The sequence below is a fragment of the Taeniopygia guttata genome, chromosome 5 (assembly GCF_048771995.1).
Source record: "Taeniopygia guttata chromosome 5, bTaeGut7.mat, whole genome shotgun sequence".
Lineage (NCBI taxonomy): Eukaryota > Metazoa > Chordata > Aves > Passeriformes > Estrildidae > Taeniopygia > Taeniopygia guttata.
In genome coordinates, this window is record NC_133030.1 from 32,016,083 (window position 1) to 32,029,680 (window position 13,598).

Below are 13,598 nucleotides of genomic sequence, written 5' to 3' on the forward strand. Positions count from 1 at the left end.
GTCTTTGCAGGGGTCTGTGTAATTCCATTTGTGTTGACAACTTCTACATTAATAGGCCAGGAATAATCTGGCCCATTAAAGAATGGAATGATAAAACTCTCTCAGATTGGTTAGCAGTCCTTTTTTCCTCTTTCTTATGTAGCCCAGATCTTAATGTAAACTGACTCTCAGTGAGAACTCTGGTGTCCATTACCAATACCTGCAAACTTCAACATATTTGCATCTCCGTATAGCAAATACAATTTTTTTTTTCCACTGGGGATAAAAACTAGTAAATACAAAAGTAATGTCCAAATCAATTCCCAGCCTTCAGAAAACTACACAACATGCAGATGACCTATACTCTGGTAATTTCTTTTTGTAGTTGCTAGATGAGGAGAGATTTCATATGTAGGGATGTAATTTTAACATCAAATACATTCCAATTCCCTTATCTAATCTAACAAGCCATTTAACAGTTTATCTATCAGAGCAAGTCTTTGAATCAGTTTTGTGCCATGGGAGTAAAAGATGCCTAATATTTAAATAACCATCTTTTTTCACAAAGGTGAAGTTGATCGGTAATAAAGATTGTTTCCAATCAATGATCTTCAAAAGATCTTTTCCATTTCTTTCCAGATGACTATACAAAACATTACAGTACATAAAATACCTTGGTCTAATCCGCTGCCACTTATTTTCCTCTTTGTCATTATTTCTCAAGCTTTATGAAGTACTTTTGTAAATGTTTTGGGCCTAGAGAAGACATGTTCTTCCTTTCATATTGAAATTTAAGCACTGTCATTCCTCCACTGCCAAAAGACACACATGCACACAGTTGGCACCTAATCACAAAAATAAAGAAAAAAAAATCCCAGCTGCAATATTAATAGCAAATGCATTCTGGTTCATGTCTGGTTACACTCAGGTGAACACTGATAAGTCATGTGTGAGGTTCTCATACGTAGCTCTGGCACTGCACCACCAATCCTAACATGCCTCCTGGCTCTCTTGAACATTGCCATACAGCTCAGTCCTAAATGGCTTCTTGCTGACACACTTCTCTCCAGTGGAGATTGATTAGAGTTGGCCATAGTTGGTCTTTGCTTTTTATAGAAAAATAAATATATGGGCTTCATCTTCCCTCAGAATCTGATACTTCAGATAGGCTGACAGGCCAAATTCTGCAGCAAAGCTTTCTCCAAATGATAATTTTCAGACATCATTCCCGAATGTTTACAGAGTACATGATGAAAAAATCTGTCCTAGTTAAGCTGATTCATGTGTCCTTCCAAATGCTTAATGAGGGTTTCAACAATGTATATAAAAAAATCAAATGAAAGGACCATGGTAAAAAAACTGTCTATATCATGGAAATGCATTCCAGATTCTAGTAGAGAGCTCTATATAAGGACCATCTAGGCCATCTTAAGTCATACATGACCTGCCTGATTTTTGGCTGCTCTGTATTGTATTTGTAATCAGGAAATTGCTGTGGAAGGAACCGTGGTGCCATTTTTCAAGAGCCGACAAGGTTTGCCCTAAATGCTCAGCAATAACGCTGAGGCAAATTCCATGACTTTCCCTTCCAGCAGTCGTAGTACAGCAGTTGTTCACTACTTGCTACACTCAGTGTTTATGGAAAGTCAGTGAATACCTTGAAGAAGCAGGTGTCTCACCTGCCCACAGCACTCAGCTCCAAGCGCGCACAGAACCTCCTGGCACAGAATCCAGCACTGGCACTGGCAGGCCATGGCATTCCCAGCAGGGGCCACAGCAAACTCAGTCACCGTGTGCCCGGCACAACACACCCAGAACAAAGCAGCTCAGCAAGAACCTGCTGAGCTCCTGAGAACACTGAGACAATGGTGCAGTATCTTTGTGCCGCCACCAAAGCATCGGGTCTTTAGAATACAAAGTGATATGCAAAAACACAGCTTAACATAAACAGTAGGGATGGAAAAGCATTGCCAGATATATTAATGAAATGGCAATTTTCCTAGCTTGGGAAAATTCATTCATCACTACAAAGGCATTGCTTTGTAGCATGGTTCAACAGCACAGAAAGAGGCCTGTAGAATTATTTATAGGTAGTAAGAATTTTGTAGCTTCTTTATATAAAAAAAGTAATTTTTTAAACATAACAGGTTCAAGTCTAATGTGCAACCCTATGAATGTCTAATCAGTTTTTCTTTCTTCCTCTTCTCACTTTCAAATTCTGGTCTCCTGGACAACCACACAGCAACAGAAGAAATTTCCAATAGTTCAGGCCATTTTTGCAATTACTTAAGTTGGTTTAAATGACATTATGGTAACATTATCACATATAATAATCAGCTGCAGGGAAAAAGCTTTGGCCTAAACTATCAATACTCTTTAATGGAGATTGCTGCTTTTAAATGTCATCACTGTACAGACCTGTTATAACTTTTCCTCCCTGGCCTGGGAGGGACTACATGAGATAAAGGGGCAGGGCACAGCAGAGCTGTGCTGCGAGTTCTCATTCTTCCTCTAGGGTAATTAGGCTGCATCATGTTCTGTAACTCAGTACCTGTGTTCAGAGCTTACAAGGGAAATGCACAAAGCAAGAAACAGACAGCAGTGAGAATGCTATGCTATACAACTCTTACAGTACACATTAATGACTTCAAAGGAAGCAGCTGCCTTTCCACATGCCACCATGGGCCAAAATAAGCTGCCCATCCCAACATGAGCAACCAAACTCAGGCACTTTACCTCTGTTCCAGGCCTGTGTAACATGAGCAGTCTGTGAGGGCATGGGGCACCACACTGGATGCTGCACTCAAAATGCCTGTCCTCTCCTCCTGGCACAGAGAGCACCACTGTTCCTTATAAAACATCCCCTACTCTTAGTAAGGTTTGTTTTTCTAACTGGTTCCCAGAAATCTCTTGGGCGTTCCAAGCCCAGAAAAGTAATTACTGCATTACTTTGGCCACAGACACAATATCAACCTTGTTAGACTTGGCCTGTGGAGAGAGCCAAACACCTGCTGCTGCAACATTTATTTGATAAGCTTCATGGTTCACTAACATAAACCTGATCCTGCTGACCTGCAGGAGGATGAAAAGGAGTCGGGGGGGGGGGTGGGGAGGGGGGGGAAAGGGTGGAGCAGGTAGGCAATCTCCCAGGCCTCTGGCCCAGCAGCTTACAGCCCTCTCCCAGCAAGCTCCCATTTCTCTTTGCTTTCGTGTTTCCTGGTGAGAGCTTCAGAGAATTGGTTTTCCCCCTGCAGTTATGCAGGCAGATGTGGATAAGGCTAGGATTCCCAGGCCTTATGACGGATTAGCTGACAAGTGCGGGATCAATACGGGAATTGTTCTAGCTCTGGCTGCATCTGTAGGCTTCCAAAGCAGACAGAATAGCTGCACACACTCTCGTTGGCATGGTGGTGTGTGCACTGAAAGGCTGGCTTAATACCAAAATCCATTAGTTATCAGCAAGGAGAGAGGGGAAGAAGGGCTGAAAATCAGTCAAATCAGTAGATAAAAAGTTGGGGAGAAAATCTGATACAGAAATAGAAAATTAATTTTTATTCTTCAAATGACATAGTTTTCTAGTCTAGTATTAAAAAAAAAAAAAAAAAAAAAAAGAAATGGGAGTGTGTGTGGGAAATAAATAAGGTTTAATCCCAAACAGAACCATCTCTTCCAGTTGATACTGCCAAGCAATGTCTGCCCAAAAAAACACATGCCAGGGGACTCAGCAGGAAGAAGAAAATAACCTTCCTGAGTATGCTTCTCAATATCAGGAAAGAAACTTATTCCTGTCTATCAGTCTCATCTTTTTCTAGACAGAGGAAATACAAAACAGACAATCTAGAACCAATAAAAGGACATTTCCATGTATTGCTAGTTGTCACTTATAGGGAAAGGTTTGACCTCAGAAGAGTATGTTTTCTAGTGTACTTTGTTTATCATTCTTTACCTGAATGACACCTCTGTCAGTGTATGTTGATAGTTTATCTTGGAGATATACAGTGTGATTCGCCCTTTTGGGAGACAGTGGAAAGCAGATGAATCACTGTGGATTACATCAGAGCCAGACCAAACTTTTATATGAAACTTGGCAAAAATCTGAAGACTAATCCTCTGAACAAACATGAAGTTGTCTACATGACCTCTTCTATCTTATTTCACCTTCTTCTGCTGGCTCAGAACTTCAGGAAATTTATTTACTGATATATAAAAAAACCTGCAAAAACTCAAATACTATGCCACAAGACATTTTCTGGATAGATCCAACCCAAATCAAAGCAAAAACCTCAAAAGAAAACGTCTTTTATGGAATCTCAAGCACAGTTTTACAGTTATGTGAAATTCAGGTAATGAATGATAAACAAAGTTTCAAAGTTTTGGACTACCACCAACATTCTACTTTTGTATTCCCCCTTCACAGGGTGAAGGTACAGGACATACAACATCAAAGTAAAATGCTAACTAGACCCAGAAAACCAGCATGACTGGATTCTCAAAGCTCTACTTAAAGCAGTCAACTGTTCTCCAATTTCTGCTTTTATTGACTAGACCGTTTCTCTCTGAACAGTATGAGAAAGATGTTTTAGAACTAGGATTCAGGAAAATAAACAAATAATCTGATACTATTGGAATGCTTTTGTGTAAAGTGCTGCATGAATGAAGACAGAAAGCATAATAGAATTTGACCTACACTAGGAAGTCTATATTGCTTGGAAAACTGAGTGTACCAAAGATCTACAAAGTAAGTGCTGCTCAGTATGAAAATCTTGAAAGCAATATACAATACACCCAATTATCAGAAAATGCACCAGATTGAGCCGTCTTAGTTTTGTTAAAAACTGATGATGACCAAAGTAAATAACTTCATTCTTCTTCCACAATTTTGCTTTAGCTTATATGCCTAAATGTTCCCCAACACTCTAAAAGCAAAATGAAAGAGCTCCAAATGCATTGTTCAGCCACCAGGCAGAAATGATAAGGAAGAACTCGTAGCCTGTTCTTCAACAGCTGCTAGAGAAACCAGTAGCAAAATTCCCAAGCTAAGAACAATTGTATTTCTTGGAGCTCTCTAAACAATAAAGCCATCTCATTTCAGAAACTATTAAAAAGCATCCCAGGCAAAGTATGGCAATGACTATGAATATCCTCCAAATGGAATTTCTGTAAAACCCCTATCATATTACAGGCTGCATATGTATATTATTCTGCATTTTATTCTTAAGTCTAGTTTCAGACTGTGAGCACATGTACACCTTGTATAGCAGCTTCTGTCCATAGCTTCCTCAGATTACCACCGATACAAAAGTTCCCCAGCGAATATCTGTTTCATGGCAAAATACTGGTAGACTTTTACACTAGTAGGAATAGTTTTAAGGAAAGCTCAACAGTTTGACACAGCCAGGGTGAACTATGCCTGGTTATCTGAGAAGTGGAACGCAAGGAGCTTGACCTGACACATCAGCAGAGTTCTCTAAAACCACACTAAGTTTGGAGCACAGCAGGGCAAATGAGAAACAACAGCCACACAGCTCACACAGAGCATCCCCAAGAAAGCTCTTGCTTTCTTGCTCTGTGCTTACAATGAACACTGTGGCCAAAAGGAACCAAAATCATATAGCCACTTCTTAAAATAAACCTTCCCAGCGGGCCCTTTTTCCTGTCCTCTAGCAGCCAGCAGAGCAGAGGACTGAAACAGTCTGAGTCACGGAAGTGCACGCGTGCTGGTCTGCACAGAGCTCTGAGCTCTGGGTGCCTTGGCACGTGGGGCTGCCCACACGCTTCTGCAGCCAGCTACAGGACCATGAGGAGAACATGAAAGCAGGATGTCTCACTCCCTCTCCATTTTCTTCCTCTATGCAGAGAACTTTATGCAGTTGAAAACGGAAAAAAAATCGAGATTTTTCCTCTACAGGTAAAATGTGAGCAAATGCAGGCCCTTAACAGTGCACAGGTGACTCGAGCTCAGCCTGGTAACAACACATCACTTCTGCTGTGCCAGATCCCTGGGAACCTCCAGGATCAACACCTTACCAACTACACCATTTTGTATGACAGCAAAGGATCAAATTGGACAGAGTCAGAGTAGAATATCAATATAAAACTTATTTCATGGTAACTGAATATTCTGCTCTCAATTTTTTTCTTTCTTTTTCAAAAGTGCATTTCTAGCTTTATGGTTGTGATGACAACTTTTATGTTAGAAACCAAGAGTAAATAATATAAATAGCTCAAGTCTGCAGAGACACTAAAATAGGTTTCTCAAAATTATGTCATAGCATGATGTCTTGAAATGACTGAACCCCATCCTTCTCATAAGTTTTTTGTTTGAACTATCTGGTTCCTTCAGGTTGGAATCAATGAAAGAAAAAGACTATGGCTTTTTGTTATGTCTTAGGTTAAAAACTATTGAAACTGGTCACTCTAGCACTGCATTTCCTTTCAAGCTAAATAAAGCTACAGTTAAATACTGCTCTGTTTAGTAATTGCTAAAAACAAAAGACTACAAAAAGACACAGGCTGTGCAGGGTCTGGACCTCACAAGACAAAGGGAATCATGGGAACAGATGCCCATGGGAACAAATGTGGAGATTAGGGCAATAAGAAATGCAGCTCTCCTTCTAAATGTGTTGGGTATGAATATGGTATCTTTGTTGACAGAGGTAGCATATCCTCACATTGAAGCTTAATGTAATCCAATATAACACACACAATTTTTACTATATACAGCTACTGTAATTATTTCTTTGGTAATTTGCTAGCTGTGTTATAGGAAAAGTATAAAACTCTTTATTTTACTTTTTGTTTTTGTTGGGGTGTGTGTGTGTGTGTAAAGAATACCAAAACCAGGTTTCTTCTTAGAAAATTAGTCCAAAGCCATCTGAAATTAAGTTTACTCTCTCAGAATAATATTAGGTTACTTTGAGTCTTAAAATAAATCTCTGGCCAAGTCCTAGATGGCTAATTACTTTCAGTTATTTCTGAATAAATTTTTAACCACTTCTACCACATCTGTTGGAGTCATCCGTATCTAACAGGCTGGAGTGAGGGGAGAAAGTGATCTGTCTGAGCATTAGACAAATAACAGACTTACTGACAGAATAAACACAGAAGAACAAAACAAAGTGACCAAAAAGGACAGCAAATCGAGCAGCATTTGAGGAAGGCCAAGGGAAAAAACGAAACACCTTACAGTATCCAAAAGCCTTTGGGTCACTTTATTTCAGCTACACCATGCCTTAAGTTTTGGAAAGAAGAAATACAATGCTAAGAAGATTTCCAGTACATCAACTCAAACTTGATTTACCCTTAGAAAACCCAGTCTAATTCCTGAAAGCTTTGCAGCAGCTCTGGCCTGTTTTCAGAGCACTACGGCACATAGGAGGTGAACTGGGTGCTGATGGGAGAGGTACAGCATGGAAAGACCACGTCCTGCTCAACGTAGTCTCCAGATCACCTGTTATAAATATGAGAAATTATTTGTCAAGCAAAGTAGAAGGGATTGTCTCCGTATTTAAACCTTTGCTGAAACTGACTCATAAAGCAGGAAAGCCATGAAAATGCAAAATATACTTTGGAAAAACATGCCCAGATAAGGGTATATAAGGCTTCCTGGACAACAACACAGTAACTGGATCATATGTATACAGCATGAAACACTGCAGAAATTGAGTGTCCTTCACAGAATGCTGAACATTTCAGCATCTCTGTAAATTAGAAGATTGAAAACAGGACATGGTGAATTTTTTTGTCCATTATTACACAAAACCAGCAAGAATTAGCAGTTGAAGCCAGATATCTCCAGATCTCAATCTTAAAACTGTATTTGCTTTGATGTCACTCATTCGTGGGACACATTAATAGAGCAGTGAACAACTGGTGCTGATTGTTGTGGCTTATTAGGCAGTGATAGATTTGGGCCATGCTTTTACTCATTTCTCATAACAAATATTTGCACATGGGACTGAAGCACTGGGAAGCCATACATGCATAGCTATTGTCTCAAGTTAACCCTTCCTTCCAAGGCGCAGTTCCACTCTCTCCTCCATCTCAGTCCCTTCATTAATCTCCCCATTTGCCTTCTAGTTTTGTTTAGATTACAAGTTATTGTCACTAAATACATGAAAACTGTAACCAAAGACAGTCTGGGCCTAACATAATTAATCAAGTAATTTCCAGCTAATGATTTACTGTTTGCTTCACTTCTCCACCCACTGTCTGGCTTTTTTAGGGCAAAGACATAACTTCTTGCTAGAGGACTGCACACAGCAATGGGACTAAGAATGCAATAAAAAAGATTTCACGTCAAAGGGGATGAATATAATCAATGAGTCTTTTCCTTTTAATAGAGAACAGTACATTGCTACTTCGGTGGCAAAGGCTCCTATGACCAGAAGAAGGAAGAAGCCAATGTAACACTGGCTTCTGTGAGTGTTCCATGCTAGTGGAAGCACTTTTGGCTTGACTTGTTTTGGCCCATGTGTCTGCTATTCTGATTTCCAATGAGACAATTCACTGTCTGTTTCTGGGGACAGAATGAATGGAGGAGTTAGATCAATTATCTGAGAGTCTTCAGGATACACTCTGACAGATGATGAAAGGCCTCTAATATGTAATTGAAATACCCTGTACCAAAATACTCACATTAAACCTTGGCTGATTACACACAGGTCTGAGCTATCTCGGACCTTCAGAACAGGAACTGAGTTGTTTATCAGTGAAAGCCAAACTTCTAAAAAGCTGGCTGCCCACTACAGAGCCTTTGTGTTGGGTAAATTAGCTTCAGGAAGAGAATCAAAATGAATTAAAACCACATGGAGATCCTCTCCCTTTACCCCCCTTTTCCCCTTTCCTCTCGCTATATGAATCCCCTCACCAGGAGACAGAGGCCAGTTCAGTATAATTTAGTCCAGTGTTTTTGTTTCCTAAAGTCTCAGTCTTGGGCTGAGTCCATTAATAGGCTGCAGCTGATTTTAATCTAGATGAACTCAAGACTTCTCTCTTCTTTGGTTTTAAAAAGATTACAAATTGTGTGTTATATAAATAGAGGGAAAAGGGAAAAAAGAACCAGAATAAGTAAAAAAATCTGCTCTCCATTAGCTGACCTGCTGAACAAGACTGTGATTCAAATAAAGATGAGAAATGAGAGATGTGGGGAGAAAAATACACAACTAAAAGCTCTAGTGATACTGCACCCAGACACAGTGATAAGAGGAGATGCAGTAATGTCTGATAGCTACCATTACCATTGTAACAGCACAGAAGAGATATTAATGGGACTCCAAAAGCAACAAACCAGATGCCTCAAAGACTGTTCTGATAGTTTGCAGCAACCCCTCCCTGTTAAACATAAAATCACTTTGATTAGCAATTATGACCTCTTTGTCTCTCAGGTCTCTCTGCTAGCTAGGGTGGAATAAGTAGGTCTCAGACCAGCTCCTTGTAGGTCTCTTTTAGACTGTGAAAGAATGCCATTGTACTCACATGGACTGATTCAAGTGGGATTTCTAAACAGAGATGCTGACACTAGAGAGAGCTGTCTCATATTGATGCTGACATAATTTTGGGTGGGAAGAGGCTGGGCTTTTTTTTTTTTTATGCCAGCTTGAATTCTCTGTCTGCTTAATGCCACTCTGGAGCTCTACACATTGATTTATATTTTGATACTAATGCCACACTGAACTCTACACACTGGATACAAGACTGCATGAATTCATGATTTTTAAAAATAATTGCCACAGGCTACAAATATGACATTCATTTTTATTGATGCTCAGTCTCAGTGCTAATGTGTTCAAAGTCTCCATTTAGAAGACTCTCATGAACAGCTCATAGACAACTGCTCCATTTAAAAATGGCCACTGCAGCTGAGCAGCAAAGCCAAACATGAAGGCACAATGAACAGCACTGGAGCAGAGTGTAACTACTCACAGTACCCTACAGACAGGTGGCTCCTGGTGGAGAGCAACAGGATGGCTGCCATTTGGAAAAACAAGTTACAGAATTCCCTGTAACAGACTTCTGTTATTTAACTCCAGCTGAAAAATATAGATAAAAAAACTGCATTCAATCCATAAGAAAAACAAAACTTTTTTTATAGCCTATGAGCAAGATGTTAAGTGAGCTGTACTCACAAAAGAAAGGTTCCAAAGAAGCTGGAGTCTCAATGTTATTATGATAACTTAAAAATCTCAAAATAGCATTTGATTCCACAGATTCCATTTCAGAAGTCCAGAAATGTTTTTCTCTGCTTGTTAATGCTCTCATTTTGGGTATTGCACACATCTGTTTAATACAAAGAGAGTTTATACCTGTATAAAGTAAAAATTACAACTTTGCCATAAGAAGGAAACAAAATAGAAGTAGTAAAAGTGCTAGTAAATCAGTAATAAATTGTAGATATGCAGAGAAACAGATGTCCATATGACATCAGTAAGAGAAATCACATGGTTCTATCAGATTTACCTGAATACAACCCCTCCTAATAAGTTTCAATTGCAATGATAAACGTGCCTGGGTTAAAACTAGTAATTTTTCATTCCTTGCTAATGGGGCAAATGTAACTTGGAAGGACTCTGTATGCAATCACTGGAGGTTTTATTTGTATAACTTTTCTGGAGGCTGACTATGACTATATTTGATTGCATGTGGGTGGCTGTGGGACAGGCAGACAGCTGGGTGAAAAACTATGACAAAAGAAATCTTGTCCTATTTCCTGCCTGTGCTTCATTCACTAATGAGCACTGCTCTGGGTCATTCTCAAGATTTCTTCATCTGTTGTTGTCTCGTCTGCAAAAGGGGCACCCCGGCAGTGGAGCTGTTGTCAGCTTGTCTTGAGAGTTTATTCTGCTCCCTCTCACCCTTGCAGCTGTGTGGGATTTTAAGTGCCTGGCTGTAAACAACTCCATATTTCGTGCTTCTTTTTGGATGACTTGAAGGCCAGTCTAAGGCCAGATGTGTTTGCTGGTGTAATCTGTTTCTCATTTCTTCTGATAAATGCATATCTCAACAGCTAATAATAAAATGAAATCAGGATTTTTCTGTTTGATTTCTACTGGAAAGAAAATGTTAACAAAATATAGCTAAGTTCTCAGTCTCTCTTTTCTTCCCGGAGTGCTTGAAATGTTCACTGAACATATCCCTACAAATAAACAACCAGGCTGGTGAATCTGGTGCCTTTAGATTCCTGCTGTAGCAACCAATAGCCGTCTTGCCAGCTTGTGGAAACAAAACCATTTTGCTTCTTTAAAAAACAGTTTTTCACTAACACTGTGTTATCTATTCTTGTTTCTTTTGTCAGAACTGTTCACTTGATTTCTTTCCAGTAACAGGTTTACTCTTTTTAACAGGATTCTTTTATAAAAGGCTTCTACCTGTGCACAGGCAGGATTCAGCCTTCTCCTACAGCAAACTGTTCTGTTATCAAGTCTAGTCCATTGATGAGAAAATTCCTTAACAGAAGAACGTAAGGACTGCTCCTCTCTCCTCATGTCCAGGGTTCAGTAAGTCTCTATCCAAGGAAAAGGAAGAAATCACACCAAATTTCACTGTATCAAAGTGTTGTCTTTTGATTTGTGTGGTAAAATGGTATTGTATTAACTTTCCCCTTCCAAACAGGTATAAGGGTGAGGCAGTGGAAGGGGAATGCTGCAAAAGCTTAGCCTACCCCCTTCCACTAATGACCTACAAGATGTGTGCTGCTGCAGTGCAACACAGAACTCTGCTGGCCATGATTCTCCTCTTCTTTCCAGTTAGATCATGGCCTTATCCACTGCCACCCTTCATATCAATTATAATGGAGCCCTTATCCTTAATTAAAACCACTGCTTAAGTCTGTCAAAGATACTGCTCCAACAAAAAGCAATTCCATCAGGCATAGCTTTGCTAGGAGACTTCCAATCCTCTCGTAGTTGCTACCTGGTTTTTTACATCCTCTGCAACTTTAAATTATTATAGATAGGTCATAACATATTCTGGATGATCATAACAACAGTTTATATAGAGGAAGTCATAGGGTTGTCCTTTACCCAAGAAATCTTTCAGATAAATACTCTAGTTTCATCCCAAAGGAGATTTTGCCAGGCCCTCTAGCCCTAAGAGGGAGAGGAAACTCTTTCCACAGTGCTAGGCAGTTCTAATTATGGATGCATCAAACCAGCACCTACTTTTCTTGAAGATAATTGTTCCCTGACAGTACTCAGAAGCTCCATCTATTGTCTTCAACCACACTAATGAATGTTAGTTTCTCACTCAGCCTTGCTAGTTCTGTTCAGAAAAGGAGTCACCAAAAACCTAAGTAAATTTTATTTCTTCCATGCCTCTTCAGATTTAACACCCAAGTACAAAAACTGTAACTGTATACATAAGCCACCATGACTGGCCTAACTGAAGACAACTGTTTAAACTGGCAAAGACACAATTTATTCTATTAAAACCACTCATGATGATATGTGAGAAGGAAAAAAGTCCTTTTAGCTTTTAAGAAACAAATAATTTCTAGGGATAGTAATTAGGAAAACAAACGCAAAACATTTGTATTTGTAAATTAAGTATACTTGCTGTGGCTTGACTAAAATGTGCTAAATCTAATCTTGGAATTTTTTTCTTCAAAGAACCTCCACACTGCAAGATGCTAATAACATAAAAAAAATGAGTACAGGCAGAGTCATTCCCCCATTAGCCCATCTGGATTTTCAGCATTTTACTGAGCTTTTGTATCTATTATGTGAAATAAAACCCAACCTGTTTCCAGAAGGCTACTTTGGTGAGTGGTCTGAAATAATTTTATTTCTTAATTTAATTTTTCAGGTCATTCAGAGTTTTTTTTTTCGTTTTCTGTGTTGAACTTAGTGGGTTTTCAGAGCCACAGTGCCAACAATGTAATATGGTATTTATTTCTTCCTGTATCTAGCATGGTTTTACACAGAAACTGATCATACCTCAAGTATCTAATTTGCGCCTGGCCCTAATTCTCCTGCCATTAATGGTATATAGTTGACTTACTATGACACCTTAAAGAACCTTTCTTACACTTGATCCTCTCAGTAGTTTCACGGGATTCTCCTTATTCTCTTAGCATTCTTACCAAATGCTTTCACTATGACAAATCACCAAGCCCTCAGATCACTTGCATTAAATAAAACAAGGCTAATTTATCTAAGTAATGTTCTTTTTCTGTCTACAGTGATGTTGGTAGAACTTTCACAAAACATACTGTTGTGAAAAGAATCAGATTTCAGGAATATGGAAACAGACTCTAACATAAATGTGTTGGAAGTGTCATTTTGTACATCATGCACCATGGTATCCTTGAATTAACAGGAAATCAATGCAGGGATGCACCTTGAATGGGAGACAAAGCTGATATGTATTTGTGGGCTGCTTTTATTGTCTGTCCAGAAATTTCAAAGCTAGAGGAATGAACTCTGTATATCAAAATCAAAATATGCACCTACAGTTTTCAAACAACCCAACACCACAGCATTGCCTCTAATGGCATGCAAATCTGTTTCTCCAGTGTCTCTTGGAATGCAGAGTTAGTACATGGACTAGACACACACAGAGCAAGCTAATTAGAGTTTCATGACTGTAGGAGTATCTTTAAATTGTTACCTGAGGTTAGCTGA

The 13,598-nt window shown here is 39.3% G+C and overlaps 1 protein-coding gene and 1 long non-coding RNA gene across 9 annotated transcripts in view; one reads left to right on the forward strand and one right to left on the reverse strand.

Annotated features, from left to right (window-relative positions):
• The window catches only part of LOC140684291 (uncharacterized), a 42,374-nt gene extending 31,362 nt beyond the window's left edge, over nucleotides 1-11,012 (forward strand). The window contains exon 2 of the long non-coding RNA XR_012056351.1: nucleotides 4,397-11,012. This is a non-coding gene — a long non-coding RNA (uncharacterized lncRNA). The remainder of the gene's footprint in view (nucleotides 1-4,396) is intronic.
• The window catches only part of RAD51B (RAD51 paralog B), a 424,230-nt gene that overhangs the window by 133,647 nt on the left and 276,985 nt on the right, over nucleotides 1-13,598 (reverse strand). The window lies entirely within an intron of this gene.